This window comes from Melospiza melodia, chromosome 15, assembly GCF_035770615.1.
Source record: "Melospiza melodia melodia isolate bMelMel2 chromosome 15, bMelMel2.pri, whole genome shotgun sequence".
In the NCBI taxonomy this organism is placed as follows: Eukaryota; Metazoa; Chordata; class Aves; order Passeriformes; family Passerellidae; genus Melospiza; species Melospiza melodia.
Genome location: NC_086208.1, coordinates 16,150,002 through 16,170,493, shown reverse-complemented (window position 1 = coordinate 16,170,493; position 20,492 = coordinate 16,150,002). Strand labels below are relative to the sequence as shown.

Below are 20,492 nucleotides of genomic sequence, written 5' to 3'. Positions count from 1 at the left end.
ATGTAAAGTCCATACAAAGTCTGTTGTTCATCCCAGCCTAGCTAAACTGCATTTGACCACTACTTGTTCAACCCAGTAAAATATACCTGGGTACCACAGCAACACTTGCTCTATTAATATTAACATTAATATTATTTTGCCAGGTCAGCCCTTTAGAATTTAGCATTTAATTCATAAAGGATTCTATAACACATGCCCAGTTGTGCTCTCTCTCTACTTCCTGATGATTTGGGTGATTTTCTGTAGCCAATTTATATTTTAATTAGTTGTAACACTTATTTACTTTCTAATTTGAACAACTGAGACTTTAAAAATAAAGAAAAAAGCTAAAAAATAACTCTCAAAGTCTGAATGGATACTCATTATAATTTTCTGTTCAGTATTTGCAGGTCCTGGGTTATTTCAGGTGATATTTTCATGTCGACTGCTCTGTGTTAGCTCTGCTCAGACAGAATGCAGTGACAGTGGATTATGTGTTATAGTTTTCTTTACAGATGAAACCTGGAGTGTCCTAAAATCCAGAAACTACTCAATACCAGCAACTTCCACACCCCTGTGTGCTCCTGCCATTGCTTTGAACCAGTTTATTTATTCATTTGGGCTCTGAGCACTCGGATGCATTCCTTCTTGCTGCAGCAGCAGGGGTACAGGAAGGGGTGTTTGAAGCCATGCAGTCAATTCCACCCTGGATTTCAGGAGGAGTTATTCTTGTCTCAGGGATGACGCATTCAAATATCCCTCTACGGATTCCAGGTGAGTTAGTCACATTTAGATGCTTCCAAGTAATACACAGAAAGGTGGTGAGAAAATGATGAGTCTCTGCCTGGTCACAAAAAGAAAAAAAGCTCAGGAAAGTAGATCTGAGCAAATTATATGTGCTAGCCCTCAAGATATTCTAAAAAGACCTGGGGCCAAAGGGCTTTTGCCTTAAAAACAGTAGGGATGCACAGTATTTACTTTACTGACTGACCCATCAGCTGCTCTCTGTCCCCAGAAACAGTTCAGGAAATAACTGGAAGTATCTGAAGACATAAAAAGGATAATTAAGTTTCATTGTGGAAATAAGAGGGTAATCTGTCCAGACAAATCTAGGACCTAGTACTGAAAGCTGTAGTATCTGAATATAAAAAATGAGTAATTTTGAAAAGAGATGTCTATCAGGACTGTAAATTCAGAGAGTAAAAAAGTAGCTTTGCTTAATAGACCATCTCTCTCTCCATCTCCCTCTAACTCATTTTCTTATTCTCTTTCTTCCCTCTGTGTTATTGCAAAAAAAAATGTGTGCAAAATCTGATATTGAGAATGCTTTAGCTTCATTTCCATCTTCTATTCTCAAAATGTTTTGTTCCACTGGGAAGATTTCCCCCGGGAGATAACCTCAGCCATGGCTGCACGAGGCTTGTGGGGTGACTGGTTTGCAAAGCTGCATTTTGAGGTGGCTCTGGGGCAGCCACGTCCCCACTCTGCTGAGGCTCTTAAGGATATTTGTGAGCTGGCATGAGAAATCACCTGGGACCCAGAGCAGACCACAAGTGCTTAGGACAGTGTTTTCTCTGCACCTTTTCTTGCTGAGCAGAGCTGCAGCACCATAAACAAGTGTGAGTTTTGCCTCATTCTCAGGTCCTGTGAGTTATGAAAGCCCACTCCAGATGTAATGAATGTATAGATCACTTTGACCAGATCATAATCTATTAGTAAATGATGCTCTCTGAAAATGTATAGGTGAAATAAAGAACTTCTTGCTACTATTGCTGTATTGGTATCAAGGATTACTGTGGAGGCCAACATGATCCTCAGGCTTTGTGCTACTGACATTTAAATACAATGCAGAATTAACCACAGGGTTTGGTTGGTAAATTCCCTTCTGGATTAGGATATTCAGGGCTTACACTGCTGGAAACAGAACCCAAAACTATACAAGGCTTACATCTGCCTTGGCCTCAGCTCACTGACACCCTCATTCATATTTACAGAATTTTTCCATTAGATTCCTAATTTTGGTGGTGATATTAATTAGCAAATCACACAATAATTTTCAGCATGAGTAGACAGAGCAAGCCTCTATAATACCTATGACTTTTCCTTGCTATCCCTGGAGGAAGCCCAAGGGTACCAGACTAAGACCTAAGGCAAATTGTCAGCACAGTCTGTAGGCCATGGGAAGGTTAGGTTTAAAGAAGATGTCACTTTGGGGACATCTGTGTGACACATGCTGCAGTGTCCAGACATTGGAGACTATGTTTTTGCTCTAAATCTAGAGAGGAAGTCAATAGGAAAAAAAAAAAGGGAAAGAAGCACAGGGGAATAAAAGTACTTTTGAAAGAGAAGAAATCTACATTTCAATGAAAATCCTTTCAAGGCATTTCAAATAAGAGTCTGAGAGAAATAATTACAAAGTTTGGAGAGAAAGAACGTTAGCTTTGATATCTTTTTCTTCTATGAAGCAATTAAAATAAGCAATTTTTCAAATACTAAGCAGAAAATTACTAATGGCTGAACCCAAAAGCTTTCATTTCCTTCTTGGGGCCTTTATTCTTCTAAAAAAAGACAAAAAAAATGTGAAGGTGGTTTTCCAGATAGATTAATGCATAAAGCAGCCGCTGGTTGGATGTCATAAAAACTACAGCAGCATAGAATAGCTGAGATTAAGAGCTAGATTTAAATCATGCAACAGTCCAGTTAATATCAATGTCTAATTAAGAAATGCATAAGAAGTCTGTAATGTTGATTTGATGGAGAAAAACTCTAATAGGGTTTCTTTTGGAATTTTCCATTTCAATTGCTGTGTAGACTTTTAATGGATGTCCTATCCAGTCTTTGGTATTAGCAGGAATCATCCTCAAATTAAAACCAAGGCCTAAAATGGAACACAGGTAGACAAATTAGCTGGTCTGGGAAGCAGCCTGGGCAGAATGACAATGTGAGCTGAAGCCGAAATTTGAGTACAAATAAAAGAGAATAAAAGTCTCAAATCTGGCGTGGAAACCCTCTCTGCTTCTCGTTTGAAGCAATCTAAAACCCTGTAATTTGAAACAATGCAATGTTAACCCATTTCCCCACCTCCCTGAGCCTGCAGAAATCCCTGACAATTCATACTTAGACACCTAGACCACTAGGCATTATTAATTAGTCTTTTTTATTTAAAAGGCTTTCCATAGTTATGCATATTAGGAGTGTGTAGAGGTGGGTTCTTCTCTGCCTGTGATGGGATTTCGAGCACACAGGTCCCTGTCACCATCAACGAGCACCATTAATCTCCCACTCCTCCCTGGGTAACTAAATCTCTCAAACCCCTGGAGCAAAACTAAGCCTGTGGCGTCTTCTGTGTCCCATGGATCATCCAAGACATTTGGTCTCTCGATATGAGAGGGGAACTGGTTTTGAGCACATGACTGATGCCCTGAAGTTGCTAAAAGAGGAGCAGTGTAACTCTTGGTATGCACAAATCCATTTAGCAAAGAGGGGGAAAGCACAGTTAAAGCAGCACTGTATTTGTTATCACCACTCTGCTGTTGATCCAACAGATCCAGAGGGAATGATCTCAAGGATCCAGGAAGATGGCACACTCAGAAGAACCCCTCTGACCAGTGCATGCTGGGGAATAATTTTAAAGTTCATTAGAACACCTTAAAATATAATACATTGGCCATGGCAAAGCAAGGCACGTGATTCCATCTGTCTACATGTCTCTTTCCAGTATTAAATCCATCCAGAGACCTTTCAGAATTATATCATTAAGTCTTGCCACTTCCACAGAGAGTGGGAAAGACTGGAGGTGAAAATCAGAGTAACAGTGAAATTTTGGCACTTTTATTTTTGGGTCATTGCCAGAAATGTCACAGTCCAAATTCATGCCTCATTGCTCGGTTGACCCATGAGGCACAGATATATCATATTAAAGAGTGATACCATGGCCCTGGGGCATGCCCCAAGGATTTTTCACCTTGAGATGGGAACAAGGATGCTCTCAGCGAGGCAGCTGCCTTCTCAGTGGTACAGGAGGTCTGATGTGAGGACACTCAGGCCACCAGAGGAGTCTGGGTTTATTTACCATGCTCTTGACTGTAAAACTGGGAGGTGCCATGGGTCGGGATGATGCTAGAGGATTATTCAGGTGAAGTTCTAACAGGGTACTTTGTCTGCACAATTTATTAGATTTATGCACTACTTAGGGAAAAACAAGAGTATGAAGCAGCCTGTCCTTTGCAAACACACACAACAGAAAATATCCCAAACCTTAACTTGTCCAACACACTTGAGAGCCACAAATTCTGTTAGAGTTTTGCTAAATGAGAGGAATATTCCTCCCCTCCTGTATAAAACCATCCTTTTAGACATTACTGCAGTCATGACCTCACCGCAGTTCCTGGATTCCTTCTGAAAAGATTAAAATGAACTAATACACAAATGATCTCATCACAGCATAAAGGACATCTTACACAGGGGGGAAAAACTAATCAGGAGAACTTCAGTGCTGCACTTGTAGTAGCAGTAGAAACAGAACTGTAACACCACTGTGGAAAAACAAACTAGAGGTACAATGCCAGAGAGACATTTTTCCATCTAATGAACCATTTGGGTTTGTCCTACCTCATCCTGCCTGTCTCACCTGTCATCCTCTTAGCTGTCTCCACATCTATCATCTTTCCCTTTTTCCTGCCTTTGTCTACAATTTCCTTTGTCTATTCTGTGCCTTTCCCACCTGTTTTAATATTCCTGGTAACTTTGAATTGTGTGCACTACTATTCTCAACGACATCCAAAATGCATTTTGCAGAGTACATTCATACAGTCACCTTACACAAAAGTATTCACACATACTTCATCTGTAGTTTATGTCATTCTGCATTAAGAACACCTTTTCTATGTTTTCATACAGTTCTCACCCCAAGGGGTCATGGATGGTGACAGCTCTGATCTACTTTGGAGCTGTTCTATCCTCTAAGAGAAATCAGGAAGATGAGCTGGGAGAGATGCTTTACTTTCTTTGGTAGGACAATCTATAAATTAACATTTATGTAAGTGAGACTCTCACCACATTTTTAATGTTATGTCACATTTGAGGCTGGAAAACAGAATGTCTTGGAACTAGGTGATCTTGGAGGTCTTTTTCAACCCAAGCTTTCCTGTGCTTCCATGATCTTCAGAACAAGATGGATAGAGTGTTACTAATGCAACCTTATCTCTGGTGCCCACGGGTGCTCCTCAGCTCTGCCTTGAGGTGACACCGTTAAGCAAGAGGTGACAAACCGGTTTCCTTTCCCAAGGAAATGTCACGTAACGTCCCAGGGCCCCCTTTGGTGGGTGTTGCACCCTGATTTTCAAGGAGAGATGTGCTGCTGTGGCCCCTTCCCAGCCTGGCAGGAGGAGCTGAAGCTGCCCATTCACAGCAGTGACATTTCTCAGGCAGGAAGAGAGGCAGAAGGGGGAAATGTAGGGAGGGATCGGGGCAGCCACCTTTGGACACTGGCAAAGAAACCTGCAGAACCCATCCATAGGGGATGACTCCCAGACCATGGTGGTACTAAGGGTGATGGTACCTTTCTATCCACTCAACAAGATTTGCTGCTCCTAAATGGGGGAGCAAATACATCCAATCACAAATGCTCTGCAGCTGATAGACCTGCTTCAGTGAAGAGCGCCCTGAGCAGTGATGAGTGTTGTAGGATATGTGCTGCAGCATTAGGACAGCCCAAACAGCCCAAGGAGCAGCGCAGATCATCTGTCACCAACAAGAAAACAGCATGTGAAAAGCTGCTGTAGCTCCTGTCCCCAGCAGCCTAACTGGAGGCACAGACTTCCCAAGGCTTGGAGCACTTGGAGAGCTCAGGATCCTCAGTGACATCTCTCCCCAAACGCTGCAGATTTACCAGGTCAGCTCAGTCCAGGCCAAAGTTGCCAGGAAAGGTCCTTGGCTGTGCTCCAAGTTCAGTGCTCTATTGATTGGAGAGGTATTTATTGTAGGTCAGGATCTTGAGCCAAGACAGCTGAAGCTGCAAGGACTAAATTGTCTATTCCCGACCCACAGATAAAACAAATGGCCAGTTTTAGCCTAATCATCACTTCTGCCTGAGGAGAGAGAAACTCTTTGAGGTAAGTTCCCTTGGATATAATTCTTTCTTTCTAGGTTATGGAAGGGCTGCAGCTAATACATATCCTGAGTCATAACGTGGATTTGCACCTTTCCTGTTAAATATAGCTGGTTTATGTCCAAAGGATCCCTTCTCTCCCTAATGCTCACTCATATTGTTACAACTTCTACATTAGTTGCAGGTGTGAAATGCCAACTGATCCACACTAGTGGTGCTGTCAGCAGGGGAGTAATGTGTGTCAAAGGCCTGCTTCTCAGAGGGGAGGTCACCCCGATCTCCATTTGCACATCTGCTTTGCTAAACACAAAACTCTGGAGGTTTGAAAAGCTCCAACGTGCACAAAGTGGGATGTGATCACATGCACAGAAGGAGCTGCTTGTGCCTGTCATTTAGTAGGCAGGACACAGAATTTTCCCTCTGTGGGAAAAAAATTTCCCACAAAATTCTTGGTGCATTACAACAGGTGACGTTATTTTATTATTCCATATTAATAAGGAAAAAAAGCCCACTTGTCTGCATTCCACATACAGACAGGATACCGAGAGGTTAAAACAGAGCCTCACACATTAAGCAGCTTCAGAAAGATGCTGATATTCAGCTTGGAGGGTGCAGACATGAAGATGAGGGAAGTGCCTGATCAGAGCTCCTGGAGGGCCCGTGCTGCTGGAGCCTGCCTTGCACAGAGCCATCCTGCTTTGGTTCTGAGGGCTTCCAGAGGAGCTCTCAAACGTTTCTGTTTCCTGCTGTTAGTGGATTTTTTCATACCTTGGAATAAGCCTTCCGATGGTAATGTGTTTGCAGTTGATGCTGAGATAATAGTTCTTGCTCAGGGGACCTCTAATACACAGTATTTTATGCTTTCTACATTTTATGTGAGATCAAAAACTCCTCCTATATGTACATATATGCCTAATTCTTTCTTGATTCCTGATAGAATCTAGAATATCCCTCAGTATCTGCCATAAGGATGCTCACTAGTAATCTATACAGAATATTTTTTGGTCTTAATATGTTTGGCCTTTTAATGTTATGTTTATGACATCATGATTCTGGTTACCCTGCACTTACAGGACATTTTAAACACATGCATCCTAGCATCATTCACCACTATGCATTGTATTTTTTCCTCTCTCTGTTGACTATTTTTAATTTTTTGGAGGGGATAGTGAAACCAATACTGACCTTTTTATCCAAAAAGAGAAAACAGGGACTTGGTCATCAGCTGTATGTTGATGTTCCATGGATGTAACATCATGTTCCATGGAATTTTGACCTTGTATCCTCACAGTAACTTAGATGGAATTAAAGCAAAGTGATTTCTAAAGCCCAAAGCATACTGGGGAGAGCCATGGGCTGAACACATAGGTCGGAGCATGTTTCATGAACTCCTGAAATGCCAGCCCTGAGCCTCTGCTGCTCATAATGCGCACCTCCTTAAGGGACATGTTGAAAATAATTTCCACGAGAATCAGAAGAAAACAATTTTCCTGAGAATCACTTTTAATACTGAGGAAGGAGAGCACTGGCATTTTAAAGAGAAGTTCGATTCTGGAAAAACTCTCTGTTGGTGAGTTAGGGGAGCTGTGCTGTAGAGGACAGAGTGGCTGTTTGCCTCTTCATGGAAGTCTCTGTTGAATTCAGGCCTTTCCCCTGAAATTTACACCAGAAATTTCATCTTTGATCAGAATTCAGAAATTTCATCCAAATTTCATACACCAGAATTCAGAAATTTCATCTTTGATCAGAACAGCTTCATTGCCTTCCTGAGTAATAGGAATGGCATTGGTTTCTATGTGCTGTACATTACAGACATGATAGACCCATAAAGAGAAATGGAGAAAGGGATACTGATTTTCTTGGAATGAAATACAGAAAATTTGAGCTTGGAAAACACTTGAGTATAATATGCTGAAAGTTTAAAGAAACATTTTTAAAGAAACATTTTCCAAGAGCATGCCTGTTAGTTTTATCTTAATTTTTGCCATGTATAATTATGAGAAACACAGACAACTCATAAGATTCTTTAGTTTCTGTTGAGAATTGCCTTTTCCAAGATAATTCTGTACACTATTACTTCAGCCCACTGGGTATCATGTAGGGAAGGTGCAAGATTATGCACATGAATATTTCTGTCTACCACTTAGGCGTGCTGAGACAATATCAACTTATACTTTCTCCTGTCATTGGTCCTTATTCCATAGAGGATATTCTTAATTACCAGCAAGACAATTTGGTAATATCATGTAAAGTGTAACAGCATAATTTCTGTGATGATTTACACCTGCTAAGGATCTGAATACTGAATTTTAAAGCATAGTTTAAGTTCAGAAGAAGGAGTATTTTTTCTACAAGACACTATTTCTATTTTTAATAGAAAGAATCTCATTTATTTAATTTATTGGCACTGTTCTTCTAAATGAAATGGAGCTTTTGAACATGAAGATACCATTTTTACACATTTTCACTGCCCTGAAAAATTTAGAGCACACTTCTGTACTGGATTAGATCAACTTGAGCCTAAATGCCTAAACACTATTTTTGACAACTGTGCATGAGGGACGTGCCTGTACAGGGATTCTAAAGAATAAAAAACCTAAAAATATCTCAGTTGCAAAGAAAATTCCCTGTATTCCTTCTTACACTTTGTAATAATGGTTATATATATATCTTTTTTAACCCTCACAGGTTTATCTCTAATTCTGTTGGAATTGATTGAAATTATTCCATTGACTTCAGCAAACTCTGTTTTCTGCTGGATTAAAGGCAATATTTGTGCATCAGATTTGCTGGTGATGTCCCACTAATGAAGCAGGTAATTTTATAAACATGTCAGGGAGGGTAAGTGCCCAATAAAAAGATGTCAGACAGAGATGCACAAATTGCAGACTATTTGTAATGGAAATAAAACCAGGAATTCTTACTGTGAGTCATGAATTTCTTTATGATAATTGCTTCCACATTTAGGGAAACTTTTCCCTAGGTTGTCTACAGAAACCCTGCAATTCTTGGGGCTTCTGATGGTACTTATGATCACAACAACACATCTCATTTCTGATAAAAATTACTTACTTTGGGAAGGATTTTTTTTCCTCAAATTGCTTTTCTGAGTCTTTATCTACAACTATTTTCTTATCCTCCTCCTCATTTTCTATTTCTAATATAAAACCAGGAATCCTTATCAATTTACAAGAGCAATAAAACTAAAGAAAATTCAGGCAGAACTGTAAAGCAGAGTCTATTTTAAAGTTCCAACTCAGATAATAATACTCTGGTTTGTGCTGCACCTCACTCATGGACTCAGTTTTCCACAGTGCATTCAGTGTTGTAATAATGCAAATCAAATACAATTTTAATAACTCCTTCCATTAATGTTTTAAGACTGCAACACTTATGAGCATGATTCTAATTGCATGATTTTGCTACAGGCAAGTTTTATGGATCTGTCTGATCTTTGGATATTTGCACCGTTTGGATTATTTTAAATAATTAATTTTTGGAAGAATTTCAGTCTGGGTAACAACAGTTGGGTTTGATAGTGGTTGTCTTGTCAGTAATTGTATGTATCTGCTTTCATGCCAGGATAAACCAGATAAATTTAGAACTCTTTGGGAGGAGGGGGCTGAAGTTTATACCGTGGCAAATGTTATGGAGAATGTTCTTAGGAGGGGAATATTTATAGACTATGTTAATACAAGGAGCAAAAGAGGTTTAAAGTGAATAAAATTTTGTCATGCAGCACAATTAGTTAATTAAATTGCAGGACTTTCTGCCAAAAGAATACCAAAAATATAATCAACTTAAAATACCATTAAACATTCTTGTTTTATGCAACTTCTATTGCCAGTCTCTAATGCACTACGTGATAGGAGCAAGGAAGATACCTCATGAGAAGAATTAGTTTGACTTCTGACATTTTTCTGTACATCTGCTGGGAGTTTCTGCCACAGAGGCCATAGAATCATGGAGTCATTAAGGTGGGACCATAGAATCACAGGGGCCATGGAATCATGGAGTCATTAAGGTGGGAAAAGACCTCTGAGATCATCTGTTCAACCATTAACCCAACACTGCCAGGTCTAGCATTAAACCATGTTCCTGAGCACCGTATCCACACATTTTTTGAGCACCTCCAGGTATAGTGGCTGCACTTCTTCTTTGGGCAACTTGTTCCAGTGCTTGAGCACCCTCTCAGTGATGAAATTTTCCCTAATATCCAACACAAACCTCCCCTGGTGCAACTTGAGTTTCTTCCTCTTGTCCTGTGGCTTGTCACCTGGGGGAAGAGACCAACCCACACCTGGCTGCACCTCCTATCAGGGACTTGTAGAGAGTGATAATGTCCCCCCTGAGACTCCTTTTCTCCAGGCTGAACACCCCTAAGCTCAGAGGAGATGGTGAGGGGCTTGCAGAACCTCTGGTGTAACCCTACTCCTCTTTTTAGGCAAGGCAAGCAGCTTGAAAGCTTGCTCCTCACTCCAGAAACCTGTGTAAAACCTCAGGATTCTCTGTCGTTGTGCAAAACGGGAAACGACAGGACACGGGGAGGAAGGTGAGTGGGGCAGCAAAAGTCACAAGGAAAGCATTTTCTGAGTGGCTGGTGAGGGCCCTTACCTTGGTGCTGTCCCCAGGGCTTCTCTCTAGTGGCAGGCACTTGGCTCTCCTCCTTGTACGTGCTGTTCTTCCCCTCGAGCATCACTTGAGAGCTGCAGCAGAAGGTTCCCTCCTTCAAGATGGACAGAAACACCAACACAGTCTTGCCCACTCTTCATTCCTCATTTCTTCTGCAGAGAATTCGTTCCAAATTTGGCTCGTGACAAATGCCTACACAAGGCTTGGACAAACAAGCATTAAAAGCAGCAGTGGGAATTTTCTTTTGGGGGTTAAAGAATAGCTATGAAGCAAAAGTTGCTAACTGTACCTTGAGGAGTGATTTTTTTTTTCCTGCAAAAAATAACATGTTCTTCAGTGTATATGGCTGTACCCACCCCGACAGTGCAGGTTTTCCTGTCTGTTTGGTGAATTCTGTGTCTGGCACCACAGAAAAGACCGTCTCATCTGAAATACCCTGAGTGCATTTTCCTTGCAGGAAAAAGTTCTAACAGTCCTGCTGCAAAATTTACACACTGACAGAGAAACAGTGCACAGGTTGTGCAAAACCCATGATAAACTTTTACTTCAACAAAAAGAACTTTTAATCAATCCTGTTTGAGAGGAATGGAAGGGGCCATAGGCATATAGACCTTAGAGAAATGTAAGTTTTTCATAAATGGATACTCAGAAATATGGATAATTTCAGCAGTATTTGAGAATTTCACTGCTGGATCAATTTAGCATGAAGTTCTCAATTATTCTTTCCTGGAAGTCATCCCAAACAAGAATGCCCTGATATACTGAATTAATGATAAAAGTGGATTGTGGCTAGGGTTTTCCATGAGAACTTTGTCCTGGAAAATATCAAACAAGCAAAAAGGTTTGGATTGAATAATGAAGTTTCCATGAGGCTTCTCCGCTGCAAAAAAAAAGATGTTAAAGATTTTTAAAAATCATTGCAAGTGTCCCAATAATATTATTCTAAGTGAATGTATATTTGCTTTGAAATATTTTTGATTTTAATTTTTAATTTATAAGTGAAAGTAAAAAAATGAAATATTTTGAAACTACTGAAGCAAATGGCTCAGTTAGATTTTTCACTTTTTAGCAGCTTATTGGTTAGCCACAGAATTAGCTGAAAGAATATGAAATCCTGAAAACTCCCAAGGGACAGAAGAAAGCACTTCCCTGTCAGCTATAAAATGAGTGAAAATTATAATGACATTTTCATTTATCACAGAGATTTACTAAAACACCCACATTTTTCACAGAAGTTGCAAAGACTTGAACTCGGACACACTTTTTGTTTCTCCCCAGGTGTGATGCTTAATGATAATGTTTTTACTAGACCTGGTCACACACCCTCTCAGATAAAGAGCTGGAGGTATTCCAGCCTCTACAGGGGTAATAATCTCTGCTTCATATGCTAGCACAAGAAGGAGGGCAGGAAGCACAGGCAGGAAATTTCACCATTTTATTTCAAACGAATGCATTTAAACAGGAAATGATAATTAAATAATTCAGAAGTGAGCTATCCAAGGGCAAAGAGCCCCAGATGCCGTGAGGGGTTAAGCTTTGTAGGGCGGAGAGGGAAGGCCTGTGTAGCTTCACTGTGCTAATGGTGTGGGGAAAGAACTTCTGAGATGCCTGCTCAATTTGTCAGGATTTTATCTTCTGAACTATTACCTCCAGCTTTCCCCAGAACACCCTTCCCAGCCCTTTTATCTGCGAGCTATCTTCGAGTTAACTGTCTGCCTATTGCCTTGGCTGAACCACACTAATAGTCAGCTAATTACACATGAACACTCTAATTTGCTTTGTCTTCCTCAAAAAAAGTTCACGCTTGTGCAGGCACGCACACACGAGTGCACTTCTGCCCGTGCCACGAAGCTGCACCAGCTGGATTGGGATGAAATTTGTTCCATTTGTTTCCTGCCCCCTCTGATGCTTTCCCCTCACCAGGCCACCACCAACGCTTGTCATTCCTGATTTGCAACATCACCTGTTGCTCCAGCACCAGGCTCCTGCAGAGCAGAAACTGGAGCAAAGAAGAGAAATACGTGTTTGTCATTGAACTGAGCTGAGAAGAAGGAAGAGGAGAATGATAAGATCATAGCCTGCAGCACTTTGTTTATGAGAACATCCTTCCAGTGATATATGTCTGCACCAGGTGAAAGTATTGTGTCACCCCTAACATATTTTAAATGCCAGGGCTGTCATGCAAGAAGACAATGATGAACAAGTTTAAACAGAATATGGTTTTGTAGCCATGTACAGAGTTACCCTTTGAAGGTTTGCACTGGTAGTGCTTCTTAGCAAAATGTTTCCAAGCTGTGTTATATTCCCCTACAGAACACCTCTCACACAGAATTTAAACTAAATGGAGACATTTCTACTGCAGGCAAACTGATGGGGGTGTACATAAAGAAGTGCATTTCCTCAGGCAGGATTTTCAGGCCATTTCACACGTCCTCCCTGCCACACTACCCAAGTTTGTCATAACTCCTTGGATAGGAGCCCTGCAAATGGGCAAAGAAAGCTCTGTCTGCACCATGCTCTGAGGAGCAGGGACTGGCCCAGGTGGAGGTTTACTCAGACTAACTCTAGCATGCTCCTGTGGAGAGAATTCCTGTTAGCTGCTGCTGCAGCTCCCAGACCACATCACCTGCTTTAATTCCACACTAAAGAATTCCGTCTGCGTGCTCCAAGGCTGCCTGGCCTGGTGGGATGTGGTAAGCAGGGTTATATTTGGGGGATTCTCTTCAAAAGTGCACTCCTGGGCCAAAGTGAAAGGCTAATGCAGGAGCACCTTTCCTCAGCAGGCAGATATGCCCAGAGCTATCATCACATGGCAGTTTGCTTCCCAGATATTTATCTGGAGCTCGACTGCACGAACACCATCCCCGCGTTCTAACGCTGTTGCACAACACCACTCCTTTGGCTCAGACTGACAGCTCAAATTGAGCCTTGGGAAAGCCAACATCCAGCACACAACATTGAGAATGGGCATGACCACATCCACCTTGGATTCAGGTGAAAGAGCTTTAGCTCTGTGTGTCACGTGGAAATGGAGGCAGCCGTGACACCGCGGAGTCGTGAGGAAGAGTAAGGTCAGAGCCACTCCATGACCCATCCATGACAGCATTAATAACTTCACAAGAGGGAGGAAAGGGAGCCTCTGATTGCCTGAAAAAACCTTCCAGGAGGTAGGATTTCTTAAGTACTTATTAAGGTCCTGTGTGGGCTTGTGTAACGCGCTCAGCATCTGCCCCTCAGTTTTCCTTTCTGTAAAATGGGCATACCTTCTTTTCCACAAGGTTATTAGGAGGATTTGCCAATTAAGGTTCATCATAAATGAAAGTGTCTGGCAAACAGTATTTAATCACCTGGCCAAAAATGGTCTCCAACTTCTTTGGGCAGAATGTGAGTTTTTATAGGGACTAGTCACAGTGTCCAGAAGGCTATGGGATCACAGGCTGCATCTTTAAGACAGAGTTTACTTCTGAATCAGTAAGTGTACTAGACAAAGCAGCCATTATTTATGCATTCCTGCATACATGGCAAGGTGAAAATAATAGAATAAACATCATATACTTCATTATGATATCGGTTTACACTTCCAGGGTACACAAAAAGAGGCCATTTCATCAAGCTAATTGCCTGAAAGTAAAAGAGAGAGAACTTTAGCTATTAGTCTATTATGGGGCTTTTTTCTTAATCACAAATAGGGGCCGTGTGTCCCCAGGGGGATGTGTATTCTAATTTACAATTGAACTACAGATCAGAGCAATCAATCTTGTGCAGCACTTTTACAGTGTAATTGCTGCAACATAACAAATAAAAAAAAAAAAAAAGCAGCCTAAGTCGAGTTTCAGCTTGAGGTGGAGATATTTACCAGGCATTGGTTAGGGGTGGGAGGGAGGCAGAGAGAGGAGAGAGGCGCCAAAGCCATGAATATGCAATGAGGGCTCATTAGTGCCCCAGTGTTGCCATGACGAATGGCATTATCCCCAGACTGGTGCAGCCTAAACATGAATTTTATAACGACCCATTTATCATGACTTGTCATGGGTTTCTTTACTGTACTTTCTACTGACTCTCACACCTTCCACCATTAGCACCTCAGAATCCCTTCCTTTTGTTCTTTTACCTTATTCCATCTTAGTTTTTGGCAAGATTCTCAGGCGATAAGGAGAGGAGGGCTGCAAACTCTGGTGTTCAAGAGTTCAGAGCTTCCCAAGCTGAAGACCCACCGCCAAAAACGTGTTGGTGGTCTTCAGTCCACTTACTGGTGGATAAGTGTCCTCGTTGTCACGAGTATCTGCAATCTTTGTCAGTTGACTCAGCAGAAAGGTCTCGGGTTGATCGAGCATCCAGACAACTATCTTTCCACTCTGGCAGATGTGATGGATGAATCTGTTTTGTTGACCTGGGCCTGTCTCCTCCTCAGCCCACTCCATCTATGTGCACAGTGTAACAATCCGCCCCTCATCTTCACGTCGAAAAAGGCGCAAAATCAGATAAATAAACAAAAACTGCTTTCTCCTCAGTTTCACTTAAATGAAAAAAAAAAACCTTACTAGGTCTAAAACCCAACTGATAGGGATAGCATTTACTCTCCAGGAGCAAGCAATATTAGTCAACTCTACAGGAAAACCAAATTACTGTGAAGTAATTAGTGTCTGGCTTTAGCTCATTTTTGGTCGCTGCACGTTGTCTCTGTTTTACTGCTGTCCCTTTGGCCTGCCCGATCCCACATTTAATATACCACTGCTTATAAAGAAATCCCTGTGGCTCAGAAGGCTGAATTGCCACTGCTGGGCTAGGGCCTGCTCTCTAGTATATAGAGGCTTTCATTTCCCAAGTTATGAATCTGACATCTCATGGCCAAATCCATGCCAGTTTATTTCTGAGTAGTCTGTCCTCATTATTTACCCCAAATAGTTTCACTGTCAGTCTGCCTTTTTTTTTTTTTTTTTTTTCCCCTACTGTGAAGTGGCTGGAGTATCTGAAAGTATCAAGCCCCTCTTTGTTGGATTTTACACTTTTGCTATTACAAGAATTTGTCTTTAGGGATAGAAAAATCAAGCAACTTATTTCCAGCTATTACTTGGATAGGACTTCATGTTCTTAAACAAGTTCTGAGCTCCCATGATCTCTGAAAACAACTCTCCTGAGGTCTTACATCAGGGTAGCCCTACAGTCCTTTCATTACTCTACTGGATGTTTGAAAATATTAAAAGGCATCTAACATCCCAGGCCAGCAATTTATAGACTCGAAGTCTGGTGCTGAGGCCCTCAAAACCTCTATTTCTTCCCCAAAATCTGCACTTTGCTATTATTGTTGCCAAGACAGGCACGTGTTTCACCAGGAGTAGTTTGTCAAAGCAACAGTCCATTATCCAAAGATTCATGACAGGTTCCCACTCTGGTGCACGATGGAAGAGAGGCTGGATGTCAGAGAGGGAAGAGAAAGGAAAGATTCCTCTCGGAAAGGTGCATTTGGGAAATGACACACCTTGATTAATCAGGGCATAGCTGATTAGGCCAGCAAATGCTTGCTGTTTTTTTTTTTTTTTTTTCTTTTTTAAAACCATCTGTGCTCCTTTGGAGAATATAGGTATATAAAAATATATGTATGTGCAGTTTTTTAAAGCCCCTGACAGCATCTTCCACAAAGTCTGTGACCTATGATGGAGAACTCCAGCTCCCACTACAATACAAACAATGTTCTGTTAATTATCAGGAGACAAAAGAAGAATAGAAATCACTCTTAAAGAGGCAAACCAGAAATGACATCTAATATTGGAGAAAATGTCCACTGTCTTCACAAGGACTTGGGACACAGCAAATATTATCATTATTCCTGAGAATAAATGTTTGCCCTATGACCCAGGTGATCTGATCACCTATTGAGTGGAGAGAATGGAGAGTTGTCACAAATAATGTGGTTTAATTAAATTATTTTAATTTAGCTCCTATTAGGAGTACTAAAACTGACTGTACTCAGTCTATGAGAACAGGTTGATACATCTGATCCATTATCTGCAGTTTATGTGATGGAATGAGCAGATTCCTGTTTGAGTTGGCTGCAGAAACTCACAGGTCCAATCTGTGGAGGTTATTGCATTATTTTATACCAATACCTGCAGCTCCCTTTGAGAAACAGGCTCATCTTTATTCCACTCACCTCATGGAGCAGAAAGACATGGAAACAAGGAATATTAAGGGACAACCAATGGAGGTGACACCGAGCTCTGGGTCACTTTAGCACCCAGGAATCACAGAATCACATCAGAGTTTTCTAGGCTGAGATCAACAACCATATGGAGGGCAGCTGCCCAGGAAAGGAAAACATTCACTACTCCTCAGTCAGCCCACAAATGGCAATCATTAAAATAAAATAATTGCAATCTTTAAAATATTAAGTCCTTGGTTCCAAACCGACAGGACTCTAATTATAGGAAACACACAAATTTCAGGAGAAAAAGGCTATTTTCATTCTCATATGAATCCAGCTTCCAATAAAGTATCAGATTTGAGATTGGTTCAGAAGTTAAGAAATATAAGCAATATTTTGAGGTGGAAGAAAAATCTCTAAGGTAGGACTAGCTTTTTATCTTGAATGTAGGGTAATTTTTGTGACTGAGTGTTGTAGGATCAGAAATAGCCTATCAACAGACTCACATGAAAACTCTGCTTTAAATACATATATTTAAATGTAATAAAATTCTGACCATACAGTAAAAATCTGCAAATTTATATATACAGTAGTTTTCTACATTTACAGATAGAATTCATAAACTTAGGATAAAAAAAAACTGAGAAAAACTTCAGGTGTTATTACTATTTAATGCTTTTCAATGTCCTTTCAACTGACATGTATACAAGAAAATTAAAAACACCCATAAACACAGGCACTGTTTCTTTTTGTGAAGTGATGCTCTTTTAAAGACATGATAAAATTCTAAGCCTGAACAGAAAACTCCTTCTGACTGAATTCTGAAGTGTTTGAACACCCAGGCAGTCCCAGGGACATATCCTTATGTGCTTCTGAGGGCTCTTGATTGTGCTAAATAATCTTGACCACCCTTTTTTGCTATTTTTGTTGAGAAATTCATCCCTCCCTTTTTAGTTCTGTTTCAAATATGACCTAAAATATTTTTTTCCCTGTTCTAAAGCTTGGCTTTATTCATCCTATTGAACTAATGATCATTTCCATTGGATACACTTCAGCTTTGCCTTTAAGGCTCCTCACCTTTCTCCAAGCGGAGCCCACGGCTGGCTGCTCCCCACTTTTAAACAAACAAACACAATGTCCTTCTTCCCCCTCCCTCCCCACTTTCTTTAATGACATTTTCAGTCATTAATGAGTTAATAAAAATCTCAAAGTCATCTGGGAATAGATAAGGGGGAAGAAAGAAGAGTATTGTACACATAATGACAGGCTCCCTGCTGGCCCTAAGATGTCATGGGTCAGCCATGTCAAGAATGTGTGTGCCCAATCATCTGCTGATTTTTATCAGCAAGGCCTGAAGCAGAATCTGACACGGCCAGTTTGGGAGTTACAATGAATAAACAATGACTTCTTGGATTGTTGGCTGCTGTGTGATAGAGTGAGAGGGTTTATATATACTAAAACATGATGACATTAGCAATCAATATACCAATTACTGGACAAGTTATTGGACGAAGAATGCACATGTCCCGAGCTTTGTGCACTTTGAACATGCTGCCAGCAAAGGAGACCACAGAAATAATGTTAATTAACCCGTTCCAAGCTTGATATGGTAATGCCTGATGATGCCTTGAAGTTTCTGAGAGCATGAGGTAGGAAAAAACCTTGGTCTGTTATAGCACATTAAACATTTGAAATATAAAACACAGGCCTGACAAATTTATTTTTCATCAGGACTTGGGGAAGAAAGGAATAAATTTTTTCAAGTGAGCAGCTGAGATTCTAACAGACTTAAATTGTTCTCTATAAAATTTTACCTGAACACCCTCAGCATGCTACACAAATTTCATCACTGAGAAGTTAGAACACATCTCCTACAGCTTGGTTAAGGAAATATCCCAACAACTCTCACCTGCCTATTCTTAAGTAGAGAAAGTAAGATAAAACACACTTTCTTATTTCTGTGTGACTGTAAATGCATTTCTGCATCTGATCAGGCTCTTACGTTCTTTAGTGTGCTCAAAATATTCAGTGTTTATGAGTTTGTCTCCTCTTATTCTGGAAGTGATTGTGAAGATAAAATGACAGTATTTTAATTGAAGCCAGGATAGAATGGGATTATATAAATCACCTAATTCCAAGTACAGTACAAAAGAAAACTAAAGTGGAGATCAACGTTTCAGACAGATCTAGATTGAGTTAAATGGTGTCAGCTCTCCTTTAAGATGGACAAGTCCATGATCTAATGGAAAGCTCATGGGTTTTGCCCTGAGATGCATTGTTAAAATGATGTAAAAAAAAAAAAAGGACAGGTTTTATGATGGTTCTCCATCCTTTTCTGTGTAGTCTCTGAATGACAATTTTACTGCCATCTGGGAAGCAGCAATGCCATGGACCCTTTGACTTTTGCTCAGGTGGGAGCAAACAAGGCAGGGTGTAAACAGAAAATTTAACTCTGCCTGCCAGGGCATCAACCAACGCAGTGGAAATTGTGCAGAAGAAGGGAGGAGAAGAGTTCAGCCATCAGAGTGGCCCTGTGTACTTGCTGTGTGTCAGGGGCTGAATAAAATCTGCAGATACGTCTCTTACAGATCACTTTTGTGGTGTTACTCAGAATTACAATCAAATCTGCTCCTGTTCCTCAGAGCACTAAGCACTTCTCAGAGTTGTGTTGGACGGTGATAGCAGAGGGACCAGCCTCAGACAAAGGGGGAAAATAGATTGAGGCTCCATCTGGTTTTAACTGCAGTGGTTATGGAGTGTTCAGCTGGATCCTTCCAAAAGGCTCTTCCCTTCCCGTTGAGCGAGTTCTTGAAAAGTTTAAAAGTGAGTTTGTCCAGCATGTGTGATATGAATAACAAAATGCTTTTAAATGTAAATGTTTCATAAAATAGCAGCATTACCATACATTGCAGTGAATACAGTTAAAAAATCCAACTCAATAATCCCTCCTCTGTAATTTACAATTAACTTTTTGCCTCAAGGTAACAGCTACATTCACAAAAATAATGGTAATAGATTGACCTTGTTATGAATGGATAACAAGCTGGAAACAATATAGTTTGTCACAGAGCATTAACTGTTACTGTTGAAATTGTAAATAATGTGTATAGAAATCACAATGTAAATGGCTCCCCTTAAAAATATTAATTATGTCAATTAAACACATGATGCATAATGGATTATTCTGAAACCTATTTAAGTCCATGTCAGACTGAGTACACCATTTTCTAAGATCCCATTCCCAGACTACTGGAAAAATCTATGACTGTGCTTTGACTGCTCAAGGTGGACAAAGGAATATTGCCTTAAATTAAAGATATATGGCTGCCCCTTTGTTGACATTTCTCATCAGAAGATGAGATTATTTACAGACACAAGGCTCTTCTGAAGTGCTTTCAGGCTGCTTTGGAACTGTTGAAAAGCAACTCTCATCCAGCAGTGCTGGCCAATCCCTGGAGGAATTCCATAGGATACAGAGAACTCCGCTGGATTTTGTGCCACTTTGGAATGACTGGATAGAGAAGGAGAGATCAGGTCTTACACCTGGCTGGTTTCTCTGGCCAGAGTGATCTAACTCAGCATTCTCAAGCCAGTGAAAGCTGAGGGTGATGCTGTTCAAAATTCCTCCTT

General features: G+C 40.7%; 1 long non-coding RNA gene across 21 annotated transcripts in view; it reads left to right on the top strand.

Moving 5' to 3' along the window:
• The window catches only part of LOC134425346 (uncharacterized), a 40,865-nt gene extending 26,336 nt beyond the window's left edge, over positions 1–14,529 (top strand). For 6 of the 21 annotated variants that reach the window (XR_010029642.1, XR_010029644.1, XR_010029649.1 and 3 more), the window contains 4 exons: positions 483–6,092; positions 8,777–8,903; positions 9,936–10,065; positions 10,113–14,523. This is a non-coding gene — a long non-coding RNA (uncharacterized LOC134425346). Of the gene's footprint in view, positions 1–482; positions 6,093–8,776; positions 8,904–9,935; positions 10,066–10,112 lie in introns of all 21 variants that reach the window. The other 15 variants (XR_010029640.1, XR_010029646.1, XR_010029638.1 and 12 more) reach the window with 10 other exon arrangements.
• The last annotated feature ends 5,963 nt before the right edge of the window (positions 14,530–20,492 follow it).